At 37.3% G+C, this 6156-nt stretch overlaps 1 pseudogene; it reads right to left on the bottom strand.

Annotated features, from left to right (window-relative positions):
• Positions 1-2815: 2815 nt before the first annotated feature.
• Positions 2816-5441, bottom strand: LOC131057746 (probable disease resistance protein At5g63020; annotated as a pseudogene).
• Between the last annotated feature and the right edge of the window lie 715 nt (positions 5442-6156).

Here is a 6156-nt window from a genome sequence, read left to right as displayed (position 1 = left end):
TATTCCATAATGAAACATGTTTTCATTGTTACTGATTAATATATCATTTAATTTAATTTTTAAATTAGCTAACATTCATTATATTTGTACTTGTGACCATTTACAAAGTATACCACATTTTTTTTATAGAGACACTCTTCCTAATGAAGATTTAATATAACAAATTCATTATCATTACCTTAAAAAATAGATATATTAGTAGAATGTTTACATGCTATAACACATACATACAATTTAAAAAGACTATGACATTTTTTGTTGGACATAATGTTCTCATTCATGTCAAAAATAGATACATTGGTATAATGTTTATATGCTATAACGTATATGTACAGTTTAAAAATACTAAGGCTACTTTTGTTGGACATAATATTCTCATTTGTGTCAAAGGTGTTGACATTGATGTCAAAGGTGTTGATAGTATTGTCATTGATCTCAAGGTTTTAAGAGGATTTTTCAATTATTTCTTACTTCTATCATGTCATGTAAGACTATTTAACAATAGTGAATGACATAGTAAAGAATTTATAATAGATCTCTTAATGTTATTATCATGTATCGATATTAGTGTTTCTTAATTGTATATTACCCTTGCATAGTTCCATAAGTGTTTGCGACATGTTACTAGGGTTTGTTGCTCAAAGATAGTGTGTGCACCTAGTTGGAATGTCATGGATTTTGTTATTGCATTATACCACAATCATGTATTATGGCTTGCGGTTTTGAAGTATAGTAAAGTTATATATGAAGTATCGTATGCCCAAATTTCAAAGGTTGTGATCAAGTGGACAAAAAGTTATAAGTGACAGAGTGTTCACTTTGTTAGGTTATTGATTGTGTTAATGTTTCTATTAGATGAGCTAGAGAATGGTATGTGTACTAATTAGAGAAGTCTCCAAAATGAGCTGAGGAAGTTTTGGGTGATGCATAGTGTTTTTCTACTCCTTGTGTAATGGGTGGGCTTTAGGAACATACCAACTACAAGTTTGTTTTGTGAAATATACTTGCGGTTGAATTGTAGATGTTGTAAATATGTTCTAGGATAACTTGAGGTTGTAATTACTAGTGAAATGCATATTAAACTTATCTATAGTCTTTTCATGTGATAATGAGAGGTTGAAACTGATAACTGTGAAATAAGTTGTGCAAGTTGTCTACTCAATTTGTGTTGATATGTGCAAACTAAAATGTACATCTCATGCACATTGTGAGGGTTCTTAGAAGCATATCAAATTAGAGTTATCTTGAAGGATAATCTTTGAAAGTACACATGAAATAATTTTCATAAATTAGGTTGTAATTTATGTTGGTTCCTCATTATCTAAGTTGGTGCTCACTTCTTGAGTTTAGGGATCAATGTCTCCTAAAGGTCAGTGCCTACAAATATAATTGGGGATTAGTGTCTACGTTTGAGATTGTAATTCCTATAGGTCGGTGCCCACATAATATTATAAGTTCTTTATTATCTTTGGTAGGTTGGATTTGGGTAGTAAATCCAAGAAACTATTCTTATTGTATTTTTCTCCTTTTGGGTCTACATGTATATCTAGTGTTCCCATGTGTTAATGTGTGATTGTGTTTTTCATTTACTTAGTTTCTTTAATGTTAAAATAAGATCTATTAATGATCCTAATCAAAAATTGGAAGTAAAGTTGATATTTTGCATATACTAATTTGGCCCCACTCTCAATACGTCTTTGTGACTATCAACTATGTGAATCAAAATTATGTAAAGACATATATGTGGATATTGTTGCCTCTAGTCTTGCTTTTGTAGATAGTTACAATGTTAATAAATTGAAAGATGCATGCCTCAAATTTGGTACAAAAAATATTGTGGGTTTGGATTTCTTCCTTCATATTGATTGTAATTTGTAATACATGCTTGTGATTTTAAAGAAAAAATCACTAAAAAATTCATTTCATATTTTTTTCCAAACATTCATTATTATCCATCCTTTATACAAACATTTATGTTAACTTCATCAAATAAATTTTATATTGACTTACGAATTTTCTCAATTAATATCACTTTGATCATAAGTTAGATGAAATGGTAACTTTGTATCTACAAATAAAAACAATCAAACCTTTTGAATCCATTTCCTAAGTTGATTGGAATGCTAACTAGTAACAAATTAAAATAAACTTTTTGAATTCATAGTTTTAACTAATTTTATTACCCGTAAGAACTTAAAAAAAACATTTGAACTCCGAGCCCTGTGTTTCGTAAAAGGAAACATCTGAAGCTCTTATGAAAGTGGTTTTCTAAAAGGCAATATTACTCTGTTTTGTTGGCATATCTAGAGTAACGAGCTGAAACTGTCTAATAAGTTAAATATCAATACATCATTAGACACGAGCAATACTTTTTTAAAACAAACAGCGTCTGATTCATACAAGCAATTATTCCTTGCTTCTTACTAATTACACTTGATAATTACACATGGAAGCAATACTTTGCGAAATAAATAGCGTCTGATTCATACAAGCAATTATTTCATGCTTCATAGTTAAGGAAAACTGTGGGTTAAACATGACAATTATCACGGATTTGCACAATTTCTACATACTTACCATAAAGATGGTTCTTCATCACTTCATCTTCCCAGTTAATTTCATTCCACCATTCCTTATATCCTCTGATCTGTTCGAGAGACTTGAGATTATCAAGTCCGCATGGAAATACTTTAAACTTCATGCAATGGAATATAGCCAAAGTCTGCAACATGGGCAAAGCCCCCTCTTCCACAGAAGTAGACAGACTCTCCAGAGAAGGTAACATCCACAGTTTGAGCTTGCGCAGCCTTGGAAATTAGACTTTCCTCCCAAATTCTTCTCCCAGCTCTGTGAGTAGAAGGCATTCCTCAATCTCCATTTCCTTCAAATTGGATAATCTGCCCAACCCTAATCCGGAAAGAGTGAGCAGTAAATTAGAAGATTTCAACTTTATGTAGTTGAGATTTTGTAATTCTGAGAGTAAATCAGGGGTTCCCTCAAGGTGACAGTCATACAGGTGGAGCTTCTCCAGGTTGTGCATGGCCCGCATGTCAGTGGGCAGATGTGTTTGACGGACTTGGGGCATCCAAAGTAGCCAAAGTTCTTGAAGCTCCACTAGATTCCCCACTGTCCGTTCCTCAATTGGCGATTTTAGGGTTAGACGGAGACGCTTGAGACGATGGAGTTTGCATATATCTTGCAAAGAAGCCTTCTTTATTTCTTCACCTGTTTCCAATTCCCGCGAAAATGCAAACAGGGTCTTCCACATGTCGAGCTCTTCCAAACTAGTTAGCTGTGATATGTCGGGCGAAACGAACTCCAAATCATAACAGTGGGCTAACTTGAGAATTTGGAGACTTTTCATCTCCTTTATCATGGATTGAATAGTGATGAGAAGGGAGAAAGAAAGATCTAAAAACTGCACTCTATTCAACTCAAATGTTTGATCATGGAGTACCCTAATCTGGGTATTGGAAAGCTGGAGATATCGGAGATTATTCAAAAGGTAGATGGACTTTGGCAAGAATTTGATGGGCGTGTTGCTGAGATCAAGCACCATTAACATATCCAGCTTATCCAGGAAGCCCTCCGGAACCTCTTCAATTGTATTCGAGTTCAGCAACAGAGTCACTAGCTTCCTGCAAACAAATTTGTCTGGCAGAAAACTGATACGTTTATGGATCAATGATATCCTCACCCATTGTGGATTTGCAAATAAAGAGTACCGAAACTCTGTTAAACTCTGACCTGCACGGAACAAGCTTTTCTGGTCGATCTCAGCGATGTGTACCGCCATATCTCTGAGCAAATCATGGATTTTCACTTTCCAAATATCATGACCGTTTTCCTCTTTAACCTCAATGTCGACCAAACATCGGTCCGCCAAGATCTTGAGAAAAACGTAGCGCCCTTCAAATCTGCTTTTACTAGACCCTCTGCCAACCACAACTGTATCAATTGATCCGCGTCGATTTCTTCGTGTTCTCTATAAGCTGCCAAGTATAGGAAACAAAGCCTGAGCTCATCTGTTTCCAGAGCATCGTAGCTGTGCTTCAGTGGCTTGAACAATTCGCTCAGAATCTCTCCGTGAATGCGATGAAACTGGGGATCAATCTCCTTTAGCTCCTTCAGAATGTTTTCCCATGCCGACGGGGCAGTGCTGTGAAGCGGCGGCGTTGTCCGAGCAAGGGTTTTAATGGCCAGGGGATGCCCTTTACACTCCTTTGCAACTGATCTGGCCATTTGTTCTATCTCGCTATCCATATTCTGATCCTCGCCAGCTACGAAGGCTCCTCTGCAGAAAAGATCCCAACCTTCTTCCTCCGTCAGATGCTTCATTGCGATCATCTTGTCTGCTCTCATGCTACTGCACACCTCTTTATCCCTGGAGGTAAGTACGACCTTTTTTGTATTCTCAGAAACAGAAATCCCCAAATTAGAAACATCTATGCTTCTCCGCACATCGTCCAAAATGAGCAGCAGTCGCCTCTCCTTGAAAACCGAAAGCAAGACTCCTGCAGCTTCGTCAATGCTCAAATTGGATCGCCAAGGCAACTCAATTGTCTCAAAAATACGCCTCTGGAGCGCGGAGATATCGGATTCTCCAGACACGGTAACCCAAATCACAAGCTTAAAGAAATTGATTACCTTTACATTGTTGTTGATTTGTTTGAGCAAGGAAGTCTTTCCCAAGCCGGGCATTCCATAGACGCCAACCACACGAACAGAGTCATCTTCCAGCACCCACGTCTCCAGCTCCGACAGCTTCTCCTGAACAAACGCGCCAACCAGCTCCTTCCCCATGGGCGGCATCAGCCTCTCCGGAGGCTCTTCCAGGTCTCCATTCTTAGGAAAATCTGAATCTTTCATCTTCAGAAGCTCATCTATTTCCGCTAGAGCATTACGGATCTTTCGACTGGATCTTTTGACAAGGAAACAGTGAGGGCAGCAACAACACAAGCGACGGTGCTTGTTTTCAACGTACTGGAGAAACACCTCTTCAGCAGATTGGACGATTTGCTCTTGTGTGCTCACCCAGAGACTCACCACTGCCAAAGGCTGTCGACCTTTCCAACTTAGCCGACTGTTAATATGATCGACTATACCCTTCACATGGTCTATCTCCACGCGGAGGTGCTGGGCATCGTTGGGCACACTAGTTAAATGCTTAATCTCTTTCGCAATTGCCTGCAAGCGATTGCTTATAATCTCTTTCACTTTTCCACTAATGGAATCCATTTGTCAAAAAACAAACAGGCTCTTAATGCAAAAGGAAATTAAGAGAACTGATCGAAGCACTGTTATATAAGTGTAGATTACAACCAAACATATCCTGCTGTGCCTGTCTGAAGATCAACCATGGATCTTTTTTCCTTGAACGTATTTTCTACAGAACCTGACATTCCCTACTTTCTTGCTTTATGCCATCTCTACTACGGACGATTTCCCCTTCTATCCTTTTGCAGTCTCGCAACATTCGATGGTCGGCCCACATTTCGGTTTAAATAATCTCTCTTTTATAGAATGCGTATAGAGATAATAGAAGCATATTTGCAATATTATTTTTATAATTTCAGTCTTGCATTTATCATCATCGCACTTTTTTAAAGATGAATTTCACTAGACGGTTGGTTTAAGAATAGCCAAGAAAGAGGTTATTTTATGTTACTAGATTTCTTCGATCTTAATTTGGGTTTCCTTGTTTTGGAAGTGATCATAAAAAGTAAGTTATTATTCATATATTGTATTGACAAACAACAATTCTATTATTGCAGTTGCATGTTCTTGATCAAGAATAAAGTTACTGTTTATATTTTTTAACTTAGAAAATGTTGTTAGCTTAGAGAATGTTTATTGTTTATAAACTAGAAGGTTTTAAAGATGGGGAAGTAGAGTAGCGGAGGAGGAGGTGTTAGCGATTCAATTTATCGGGAAGGAGAAAGTGTCGATGGTGACTTAAATGAGGGTGGATCTGCCTTGTACTATGTTTCCTTGGGCAAGACATGTGTGTTTGTGGTCTTCTTTGAGCGGAAGGCTCTCTCGTGGTACCCCTATTTGTGGGGTTTGTGTTTGGGACAGTTTTCTCTTGTGGTTGGTCAAGTCTGAGATAGCTTCCATTCAGATATGCAAAGGATTCTCGTGGGTTTTTCGTTCAAC

The sequence above is a fragment of the Cryptomeria japonica genome, chromosome 8 (assembly GCF_030272615.1).
Source record: "Cryptomeria japonica chromosome 8, Sugi_1.0, whole genome shotgun sequence".
Lineage (NCBI taxonomy): Eukaryota > Viridiplantae > Streptophyta > Pinopsida > Cupressales > Cupressaceae > Cryptomeria > Cryptomeria japonica.
This window is presented reverse-complemented; position numbering and strand designations above follow the sequence as displayed.